Below are 12,664 nucleotides of genomic sequence, written 5' to 3' on the forward strand. Positions count from 1 at the left end.
CTGTGGCTAGTCCTTGGCCCTGCGGGAGCTGTCTAACCAGTTGGCAGCCTCCTTTCAGAGGAGATAGACAAAAACTTTGAGTAATTTCTGGTACTTTCCTGGTAGGGGAGCTGAGTTTCCCAACATAGCTGAATTTTAATGGATTTTCTTCAGATTCCATTTCCTCCCCATGGATTTGAACTCTCAGGGTCATAGGTTTGTTAACAAAGGAGCTGAATGAGAAAGCAGGGAATCGGATCAGGCTCAACAGAATCCCCACTGCAGTGCAAGTCAATTCATCTTATCCCCCTCACTTCTAGTGCTTTCCCTCTCTTGATTATCTCTAATTTATCCTGTATAGATCTTGTTTATACAGAATTCTTTGTATGTTGTCTCCCCCATTAGACTGTTTCATTTTTTATTTTTTTAAAAATAAGTTTTGCTGATGCCTTTTTTAACTTCACATTTATTTCTACATATCTCTACCTCTCCATCTCCCCCCCTCACAAATAATCCACAGAGAGACAGCCCCAGGAATGAAGAAAAACAATTAATCAAGACCAGAAGGTAGTGACCACAAGTATACTTGGCCATGCATACGACAACTTTCAATACAATAGTTCCCATGAAGAGGTCTAGGGGTTTTGGGGTGCTGGGACCCCAAGACCATGGTACCGGGCCCTGCTGAATGAATTCAACTCAAATCTTCTTCAGCCAGAGGAAAAGTTTATTAGTGATCAATCACATTGACCAGGTGACACCCTTAAAGACGAGTGGGCATGAGAAGTTCTCAGCCTTTTGAGCATGAGATTCTCAGCATCTGAATGAGGGCCAAGGTGGATCTAAAATACTAAAGTGACTTTGGGTGGCCAGAGAAGGGGGTTGGGGAAAGGGTCTAGGTAAGAATTCTAATTGGGGAGGTCAGAGAGATTGAATAGACAATGGGAATAGATAATGGAGGGAACAGGAAGGCAGAAGTTTGAAAGGCATCTGCACAAAATCAAGGTGGGGCTAGGACTTTCAAAAGGAGATAAAGGAAGGCCTTTCTGGGGCCTATAGACAAAAGGGAGCCTAAGGCTTTCAAAGGGAGATGAGGGTCTGGGGCCTGTGAGTCAGATTCCCTTTGAGGCAAAGGGTGAAGATCTTGGCTTGGGCCCCGCCCTCATTACCCAGACTTCATTTACTTTGGATGAAGGCAGAAGTGAATATTTGCAATAAGTTGGGGAGCATACAGTGACAACCCATCAATAATGGTAATGTGACATACAATGATGCCTAGGGAAGAGGTGTATTGACATTTTAAATGGGTTTCTGAACTACTTTTAGAAAGAAGTCCTCTCTTTCACTCTCTGTTCTATTTGTGACATTTAAAAGCCATTTCTACTTGACAACATTTCTTCAGCCAGGAAGGTATTTCAGCAACACATTCCCTTCTTTTCTTTGAAAATATGGAAAATACAGGCGCCAAATGATTCATTCTGGATAGGAATTTCTTCTAGGTCCTCAGAGAAACATTTCTTTATTGGCTAAACTAATTGGCCCGACCTCTTGTCATCTACCCAATCAGTACAGGAAATGGGAATTCAAGGGTGATTCATGAAGAAGAATTTAAAAGAAGCTAGTGGCTTTCTGATGAAAATTTACAAGAATCCTCCTATTTTAACTTCTGCTTGAGTTTTTTCCTAAAAAAAAAAATTGCTATTTGTCTCCCATCTTTGCTAGTGGCGCTATGGGTCACCAGAACCTTTGCTGGAGTCACCTTCAAAAATCAGCCAGGGGTCTTGATTGTACTGTGTGCTCAAACCAGCATGGCCTGAGCTGCAAGTACAGCCTGAACATGTGCTGCCAGTGTTTCTGGCAGTATTCAAAAGACATCAGATTCATCAAGTTGGACTAAGTTATATTTATGGACCTCGCTTTAGTGATTATACTGACCATTACTGACTACGATTTTACTGGATTCTGGGCAACTATTTGATCTACCCACCTAAAGAGGGATCCTGTTGTACATATATAATTTGCATATATAATTTAAAAGTTCATCTTCAGTTATGATTCTTAAAAATTCCCTTTTTATTATTATGAAATGACAAAAACAAAACAAGACAAAAAGCCCAGAATATTTCCATATACAATGATGCTTAAATTTTGATAGCTAAGCATAGGTTTTAGGTAGCAAGTCTTATAGAACTGAAAATGTCAAGGAAACATGTACTCTTCTACTTTTATGTAACAGGCAACCCACATCCTACATTTTGGATGGAGGTAGAAGCAAATATTTAAATCTGGTTAAATAGCTTCCAATATTCAATTGATTCATGAAGCTTCACAAGATCATAGGTCCAGACCTAGAAAAGACCTTTGAAGCCCCCTAGTCCAAGTCCCTCATTTTATATATGAGGAAACTGAGGCCCACAAAATCTAAATGACTTGTCCAAGGTCATTAGACTCAGATTAGAAATATGTCAAAGACTTAAGAATTTCCCAAAACTTTTTGGCAAGTCAAAGCAGTCAACACCTAGGCTGAGACAAACTAGGAGGCTGAAAAAAGAGTGGGAACTCTTTCTTCCTTACTAAACCTCATTGAAAATATAAATGGCTGCTTGGTAGGAGAATTAATAGAATAATTCAGTAGCGGTGAAGTTTTAGTAAGGCAGCCCTTCACATAAGCAGAATCTTCTTGTAACCCTTCCTTTTCTGGGCATGATCAGTTCTAACATGAAGATGGCCTTGAGGAGCCTTTGATTATGTCCAGTGAGCTTAACATGGAGCCCACTATGCTCTCTACCATGATGGAGGTAGCCTCCTTTGATTGGCTGCCTGCGTCTTTAAAACTGACAAGACTGATTGTCCTTTTCAGCTGTAGTGATTTCTATCTGCTATGTTCAGGATGCCATTGACTAAACCAAATAGATGGGAAGGACTTACCTTCCCCCCCTTCCCTCTCTTTTATCCTGGCTCTGAGAAATGGGGTCTGGTGGTGTTTGTTTTTGCCTCCTTAGTTTCAGCTGCTGGAAGTGATCCCTATAGAACTTGGTAGTTTGAGATGTAATGACCTTGGAGTTAGAGTTACAGGTGGGATGTTGTAGCAACATTATCCCTTTCCCCTCTTGTACCACCTTAGTCTCTGGAGAGGGAAAGAGAATTAGTTTCATAGCTTAGCTCAGTTCCCACAAAGCACAGTTCCAGTTCCAAGTCCAAAACCCTTTGGGCTCAAATCCCAGGTGCCCTGGCTTTTCAAGGCTTCCTTGCCAGGCTAGCTGGCTGCACCATCCCTCCTATAATTACAATGGAGTGAATGTTTATTGGTCTCTGATTGATTTCCATCCTCACACAACACTAGTTGGTGTAATCACAGAAAGTAAAGGGTAGGTAACAAGAAGTTAAATTAACTTAAAAGATGCTTTTGTGCCCTGTATCCTTTTACAAAGTGTGAACAAATTACTTGATTGGATTTTAATCTGTGGTCCATGAACTAAAAAAAAAGGTACATTTTAATAACTGCATTCCTTTGTAATTATATTTATTTTAAGCAGTTAAAACTCATATTTTGAGAAGAGGCCCATAAGTTTCACCAGACTACCAAAGGGTTCATTGACACAAAAAAGGTTCAGATCTTCTGTATTAGGAGAGGTGAGCAAAATTTTGGCTATATCTCTGGGTGGCCCTTAAAAGATAGTCAAACATCTGAAGAGTTTGTCTGTTTGATACATCAAACCACTTTATTGAGTGTGACCCCTGTACTGTCTATACCAGAGGAGTAGGGAAAGGAGATTTTCTTTTCTCCCTCCTCTCTCTATTGGCCATAGCTTTTTTTTTTTTTGCTAGGCAATGGGGTTAAGTGACCTGCCCAGGGTCACACAGCTAGTAAGTGTTATGTGTCCGAGGCCAGATTTGAACCCAGGTCCTCCCGAATACAGGGCCAGCGCTCTATCCATTACACAACCTAGCTTCCCCTTGGCCATAGCTTTTAATAATGTAACTTTTCACCCAGTAGGAAACAACATGTCCAAAATATTATAGCCAGTTACTTGAGGGATGGGGTTTCATCAGAGAAGAGAAACAATTATGGATTCAAGGGAGAACTAGCTCTGGTAAACTTCATGAGGGCTGTATGATGAAAAAAAGGACATCAGGACCCTGCATTACTGAAGTTGTGAGTTACTATGGGTACATGTGTTCCCTATAAGTGTGCCTCACTACTACTATTCTCTTAAGTTTATCCTGCTCTTCCCAAGAATGCTGAAGAACTCCAGATTTGAGGGAGGGGAGGGATGTTTTGTATCTATGGTTCCTACTGTGCCATCTCAGTAAATGCTCTCACTTTCAGGTAATTGCATCTACTTGGATGACAGTTAATGGGAAGCCCTCCAATGGTGGCTCAAGAACTACAGCTTTAGAAGAGTGGCCCCACAGAATGCCCTAGAACATTTGAGAGTAAATCAATCCCCCTCATCTCTCCGACAAAACATACAAAACTGTGAATGCTTAGGTAAAGAGGCATTCCAGAGGTAGTATTACAATAGTATCCTATGACCATGACCAGATGACTTGAAATATGATCTGGCTAAGTACACGGAAGCTATTGACTCTATTACTTGGGACATTATTAAATTCAGCAAACACTTATTAAGTACCTTCAATGCACAATGCACTGTTAAGAGGTGCTGGAGACAGAGACGTATGAAATAATTCCTACCTCCAATTAATTTGCATCACTGGAAGCATACAAAATATACAAAGATAAGCAAAGAAAAGACAGACAGTAATATCAAGAGGGAAAGAGCACTAAAAATGGGGTAGGGGAAGGAAATCAAGAACACCCCATGTAGGAAGTGGCAAATGAATCATGTTTTGATGGAAGCTAAGGAAGCAAGAACAAGGAAAAGGTGAATTCCTTTTGGGCTCATTTTCCAAAGGTGTGGAGGCAGGAAAGAAAATATGACATAAGGGGAAGAGTTAATATGAAATCTGACTGGAGAAGAGAATGAGTGAAGGGTAATAATATGAAAGAAGGCTAAAAAGGTGGCAATCAAGTTCTAGAGGGCTTTAAGAGTCAGCTTGAGGATTTTATATTTTATAGTAGAGGTAATAGGGAGATAGTAAAGATTCTTGAGCAGGAGATTAACATGGCCAGGAATGTATTTTAAGAATATCTCAATATGGTAGCTGTAAGGAAGAAGAGAGCAGAGACAGGAAACAGGGAGACCAATTAGAAGCTTACTATAATAATCCAGGTAAGAGGCAATGAACCCCAAACTAGAACAAAAGTTTTGCGAATAGAGAGAAAAGGATGGAAGTAAGAGATATTGTGGAGGCAAAATTGACAACATTTGGCATTTAGGGGATGATACGTGGGATTAAGAAAGAGGGAAGAATCAAAGATGGCTCCAGAGTAGTGAAATTGGGTGGCAGAGAGGATAGTGGTATCCTCATAATAAATAGGTAAGTCTGAAGGATGAACAAGTTCCCCCCCCACTTAATAGTACTTTTTTCCAATTGCATGTAAAGATAGTTTTCAACATTCACTTTTGTAAAATTTTGAATTCCAAATTTTTTTCTCCTTCCCTCTCTTCCTTCCCCACTCCCCAAGACAGTAAGCAATCTGATATAGGCTATATAAGTACAACCATATTAAACATATTTCCATATTAGTAATGTCATGAAAGAAGAATCAGAACAAAAAGTAAAAGCACAAAAAAGGAAAAGAAAGAGAGAGAAAAGGGTATGCTTCGATCTGCATTCAGACTCCATAATGGTTCTTTCTCTGAATATAGACAGCATTTTCCATCATCAGTCTTTTGGAATTGTCTTAGATCTTTGCATTGTTGAGAAGAGCTAAGTCTATCAAAGTCAGTCATCGCACAATGTGGCTGTTACTGTGTACAGTGTTCTCCTGGTTCTGCTCATTTCACCCAGTATCACTTTATATGTCTTTCCAGGTTTTTCTGAAATCAGCCTGTTCATCATTTCTTATAGCACAATAGTATTCCATTACATTAATATACCACAACCTTGTTCAGCCATTCCCCAGACTGATGGGCATCCCCTAAATTTCCAATTCTTTGCCAACACAAAAAAGCTGCTATAAATATTTTTGTACACATGGGTCCTTTTCCATTTTTTATGATCTCTTTGGGATACAGACCTAGTAGCGATACTGCTGGATCAAACTGTATGCACAGTTTCATAGCTCTTTGGACATAGTTGATAGGTTTTAAGAGGGAAACAATTTATTCTGTTTCTGACATGTTTAAGATTCCCATGGGACATTCAGGTGGAGATCATAGGTTCATAGATGCAGAGTTGGAAGTAACTTCAGAGGCCTCCTTATTTTGCCAATAAAGAAACTGAGGTCTAAAGGCATTAAATGACTTGCTCAAAGTCACACAGATAGTAAGTGGCAGAATCAGGATTCAAACCAGGGTCTTCTGACTCTAACACATTGTACTTTTCACTGTAACACTCTCCCTCCGGAGAAGGGTCAGGTTGGCAGGGCACAGAAAGATAATGATTTCTCTTTGTGACATGTTGAGTTTGAAATGACTATGGGACATCCAGATGGAAATGTCCAGCAGGTGGTTGGTAAGGCAATCCTAGAATGCAGGAGAGAGTTGGCTTGAGAATTATTTGCTTAGACATGATAACTGAACCCATGGAAATTGATGAGAACACCAAGGGACAAAGTGTATTCAGAAGAGAGGGTCCAAGAAGAGCATTGTGACACAAATACTTAGTGAGAAGAAGAGATGATGATCCAGCAAAAGACTGAGAAAGTGAGATGAGTAGGAGAGCTAAGAGAGCAATATTGGGAAAACAAAGGGAAGAGCCTGTAAAGATGAGGAGGAGGAAGAGAGTGCTCCAAATGACAAAAGCAGCAGAGAAGTAAATAGAACAAAGACTGAGAAAAGGTCTTTGAATTTAGCAGTTAAAAGGTCCTTGGTAGTCTTGGAGAAAGCAGTTTCAATTGAGAGAAGTAGGGTCAGAAGTCAGTAAACACTAGCCGTCTTGTATCACACTGTTAACTCCATTGATCTTTTAACTCACTAAACATCTCAGGCCTGCTCTGTCCCATCACTTCCCCAGCCACAAGATGTAGGTTTCTGTGCAGATGATTCTTAAAAATAACTATAAATAGAGCCCTTGCTAGGAATTTTCATCTATAGCAAAAGGCAGGAAATATGCCCTTAGTTGAGAATGGGGATGGAGACAGCCCAAAATACTGGCCCTGGTGGATGGAGTAGGGAGCTCACACATGCAAATAATCCAGTAGTTTCCTTTTTTTAGCTTTTTAAGACACTGCCTTCTCTTCTTTTTCTACCTGTTTGAACACTCATCAATATCTTTTGTTGGATTATGGCCTTCTTCTAACCTTGGGCACCTCCTGCCCTCCCTCCCCACAAGGCTCAATTTTGGACACTTTCTGTACAACTCTCCTCATTGGTTCAATTATCATTTCTGTGCAGAAGACTCCCAAACTATACATCTAGTTCTAATCTCTCTTATAAACTCTAGTCCTACATTACCAATGTGGCGTAGTGGATAGAATGCTGGGCCTGGAGTCAGGAAGACTATTTTTTGCTTTTTGGTGAGGCAATTGGGGTTAAGTGACTTGCCCAGGGTCACAGAGCTAGTAAGTTTTTATGTGTCTGAGGCTGGATTTGAACTCAGGTCCTCCTGACTCCAAGGCCAAAGCTTTATCCATTGTGCCACCTAGCTGCCCCCCACGCCAGTATTTTTGCCAAGAAAACCCCAAATGAGTTCATGAAGAGTCAGACATGACCTAAAACAACTGAACAACATTACCAACAGTCTACTAGACATTTGTATGCGGATTGCTCATGGTAACTCTTTTATCTTATCTTTTATCCTTTAGACTGCAAATTCCTTGAGGGCAGGAACTGCCTTTTACCTCTTTCTGTGTCTCTTGAGCTTAGTACCATGCCTGGCACATAGTAGGTGCTTAGTAAATGTTCACTGATTGATTGCTTTTTACTACCAACCTGCCCCTCCTCTAAAATTTCCTATTTCTTTGGAGACTACTACCATCCTTCCAATTCAACTAGTTAACCACAGGGTTATCCTTGACTTTTTGCTCAACCTCATCCTTATACTTAATTGTCAAGGCTTTCATATTAATCCTCTCCCTAATTTAGGCTTTCCTTACCTTCCACCTAGGCTATGGCCACAGTCTCCTAATTGTACTCTGGGTTTTTAGCTACTCTCTCTCTCCATCTGTTGTATATAGTTGGCAAAATAATCTTCTTAAAGCATAAGTCTGGGCAGTTAGGGGGAACAGTGGTTAGAGTGCTGGGACTGGAGTCAGGAAGACTAATCTTTGTGTCCCCATTTGGTCCTGGTGAACCCATTTGGGGTTTTCTTGGCAGAAATACTGGAGTGGAGTCTATTTTATAGATGAGGAAACCAAGGAAAACAGGATTAAGTGACTTTCCCAGGGTCACAAGGCTTGTTAGTGTCAGAGGCTAGATTTGATCTCAGGAAGATGAGTCTTCCTGATTCTAGGACTGGCACTCTATCCACTACACCCCCTATCTGCGTTCTATTAAAGATGGGCTGACTGCTGTTTAGCCGTAGCTATCACACCCACATAATAAAAATGGGTAGCTTGACTTAAGGTGCCCATACTCCTTTAGAAAAGATTACCTTTTTTTTTCAATGGCTATGTTTGAATGATGTTTACAACCCTTTTCCCACGTTATTTTATTTAGAGTTTGGGACTATCAAAATCCTTTCTGTTTAGCATTTATTTGGGGCTAGAACAAAAGGTAATGATGAGGATGGGATCTAGACCCCAAAAAGGAAAAACCCTGGACTTTCCCTTGTGGCCAAATGTCTGATTTTAGCCTGAGGCTATAATCCCATCAACTGGCCTTTCACTGTGGCTATGCCCAATCTCTCTTACCCTTAACCTAGTCTGGCCCTCCATTGTTTTACCTCCCTATCCCCCCCCCCCATTTCCCACACTTAATCCTAGCTAGGCTCCATTCTCCCTTGGCCACTTGGTCTAGGCCCCAGGAGTTCTGTTCACCCCAGCTTACTGGCCACTCCCATTCAAATCTTCCTTAGACCCCTCCTCCAGTCACCCCAAATTACTTGGCCACTCCTAGATCCCTCCCACAGTTTTTCTGTATATAAGGTCCAAATTGTCTCCATAAAGGTGCTCTGATTCTTAGAATCTAGCCAATAACTTACAGACTCTCAGATCCCTCATGGCAAATCTTTAATAAACCTTGGTTTTGGCCGAAAGAAGGCTTGGGTCGAATTCTTTTCGGCAGGACACGTACGTCATGATCTTGGGGTTCCAGCATCCCTAAACCTCTAGACCTCATCAGTAAAGGGAAGAAAGGTTATTTTCCACCAACCACCTAACCTGTGTTTCTGCCTTGATTATGAATATTTGTTCATAGCAAGTTACTTTGGTGCTGTATTTTGGCCAGTGAAAGACCCTGCTGTATCCCTTCACAATCTAGACTTGTGGTTTCATCAGTATGTATAGCTTCCAAGTGAGAAAGTTCTCCCTATCAGTGCAGATTGGTAATTGTTTCGCAATGTAGCTTCTTAGATAGCAATCTTCACATGTGTGTTCTAAACTTATGTCACAAATTGAAATCCAGTTCACCAGTCTATAGCTTGAAGACCTTACTCATTTCATCTTTTTGAAAACTGGGACCTCTGTCTAGTTTAAGATCTGTGATACCTCTCCTAACCACTATGATTTCTCAAAGGTGATTAACTGAAATTCAATAACCACATATGTGAATTATTTTTAGTAATTCAGTAGATCAGAGAATATAATTCACTTGTGTCAGGTGGCTTGAACCCATTTAGTGTGAACTCTTACTACTTACTAAGTTCTTTTGGGTTTCGATTTTCTCCTAAACATTAAAAAAAATCTTTTTCAGATGACTTTTCTACCATACTCTTATTATTATTAATATCAACTAAGGCATAAAAAAGAGAGGTGTATGTTTACCAAAGGCTCTTGCCGCTATTATGGTCAACGTAGAGTGATGAATAGAATTCATTTTGGATTTGGAGTTGAGTACCAGCTCAGAGGGAACTCCATGGCTTCTTGTTTTTGTTTGTCCTATGTTCTCAAAGGCGATCAGTGACATCAGGAGGGAGATGTCTTGACTTTTGAGTGAATTGAACTAAAGTGAGGCACAGCTCTGCAAAGTCTTCGGCCTCACTCAACCCTCCAGAGTCATCTAGCAACTCTGGAACACAACATAGCTCAGCAGAAGCATATGTGTGTCTTAGCAGTCAAAGATAATTTTATTCCATTAATTTTGTTGTCTCCTACAGTACTTCTGACCAACCCGCAAAGCCCACAGACACTCCAACCTACCAATCATGACTCTGCCCTCCCAGACAAATGTCACGAGGACAAAGATATGTTTAACATCATCAAGCAAGAGATTATAGTTGCACAATATGTCTGGCTCAAGGGCTCTGTTCCTGCATACTATATCACTCCTCTTTCAGGCTTTATTTATTTATTTATTTTTGGGTGAGGCAATTGGAGTTAAGTGACTTGCCCAGGGTCACATAGCTAGTAAGTTAAATGTCTGAGGTGGGATTTGAACTCAGGTCCTCCTGACTCCAAGGCTGGAGCTCTGTCCACTGAGACACCTAGCTGCCCCCATTTGTGAATTGTAAAGAAATAAATGATTCCCCAGCTATTTATTTGCTCACACAGCCTATTCTTATTTGTTTATTTTAAAAGTGATGAAATGTAATCATATTCTGATGAGGGAGGGATTCTCAACACCCATCCCTAATTTTTTTAAAAATGAGTTTTTATTTATATCTTTTGTTTTTCTTATCACCTGCATTTCTCAATGTATCCCTCCACCTCTACTTATAAAAATGTGTAGGAGATGCAAAGAGGTGAAGTTAGGTTTGACTGTTGGGGAAACTTTTTTTTCCCTAAAATTTAATTGCATTTTAAAATGAAATTTAGTTGAATTTTCTTTTTTCTTTTTTTTTTTGAATTTTATTTTTTAATAAACAGAATATTTTCTTTTCCTCTTTAAAAAAAACATAATTTTTTGGGTAAGAGATATACATACTCTAGCAAAACAAATTCCCTTATTCTGTGTTCAAAAAATAAACATCTCATTCTATACCCTGAGTTTATCTCTTCCCTTTGAGTAAGTAATATGCTTTTCATGGGTCCTTTAGAATCATGGATGGTCAATTGCATGGATCAAAGTTTGTATAGCTTTCAAAGTTTGCTTTTATAGTATGGTGGATATTGTATAAATTGCTTTCCTGGTTCTCCTCATTTCATTCTTGATCAGATCTTCAAAACTGTTTATTTTTATGATATTATTGTTATAGTATAAATTGTTTTCCTGGTTCTGCCCCACCTCACTCTGCAACAGTTATAATATGTCTACATATTGTCTAAAAGTAGAGTGGCCTGCCTCAGAAAACTTTGTTCATTCTCACCTGAAGTCTTTAAGAAATGGTTAAATGATCAGTTGTTGGGGATATTTGTAGTGGGGGGGCAGGGAAGGGAGTCGATCAGGATACTTTTAATCTGTTGATTTCCCCCCAGTCCACAGAGGATGAAATTCCAGAAGGTAATGGGCAAGTAATAGAGATAATAGGGTGTTAAGATCTAAAATGAAGTGCAAAAATGTCTACATTTTGTCACCCCTTATTAAGGGGTGACAGTCAAGCTAGGAATTAAAAGTTGGCTAGCCATTGGCTTGCTAAAGTCTTGGCTAGAGTCTTGGTGGCCCTTTAAAAAGCACGACACACTGTATAAAGAATTAGTCAAGGCAGAAGACCGCTCTGAAGAGTATGAGTTCTAGCAGGAGTGAAGCAGCCATGGAGCAACTCTGCTCTTGAGAGGAAATTGCTCCTTACCTCTTGGAAGGGAGGACATTTCTCTCTTCACATCCTTGCCTGCCCTTCCACACCCACTCCCATGGCATTCTGTAGGGGAGCTACTTGTTCAGTAGGAAATACCACACCCAGCAGGGATCAAACACAGGAAGGGAATCAGTCAGTTAAGACACAAAATCAGAGGATCTTTGTGAGTTGAGAGAATTAAACCTGACAGTGGGAGAGTTTAGCTATGCTGAGCCCAGTGGGAGCAGCACGGACAGTCCAAGAAAAGGAAAGACATATTGGCTCGGCAGTGTCAAAAGATTGAATTGCCTTACCAATTTGTATTCCCTAAGTGTGCGCCCTTCTCTACTTGTGTATGTCTTTGGGTGCCTTCTCTTGTCATTAACACTATGAGTATTTGTGCACCATATATATGTATATCGTGCACCATAGGTTTGGGGTAGGGGTGGGGCAGTGTTTTGTAACTAATGTTCATGCTATGCCATTTCTTCTTCTTCTTTTCTTCCTCTTCCTCCTTTCTTTTTTCTTCTCCTTCTTCCTCCCCTTCATCCTCCACGTCCTTCTCCTCTTCCGTCTTCCCTTTAAGTGAGCTCAAGAAAATACTGTTCAATAAGGAAGAAGTATAATTCCTTAGGCATCTAATAGGCAAATGGGGTTATAGAGATGGATCTCCTCCAAGTGGATATGGTGCTGTAATGGAGGTCTACAAAGACTGTAAAGAACCTCTTGGCTTTGGGGGGATGGGTACTCCTCCCCTGTAGTCCCTATCACAAATTAACTAAATACTATCTCTTCCATCTGG

The sequence above is a fragment of the Phascolarctos cinereus genome, unplaced genomic scaffold (assembly GCF_003287225.1).
Source record: "Phascolarctos cinereus isolate Bilbo 61053 unplaced genomic scaffold, phaCin_HiC Scaffold_2;HRSCAF=192, whole genome shotgun sequence".
Lineage (NCBI taxonomy): Eukaryota > Metazoa > Chordata > Mammalia > Diprotodontia > Phascolarctidae > Phascolarctos > Phascolarctos cinereus.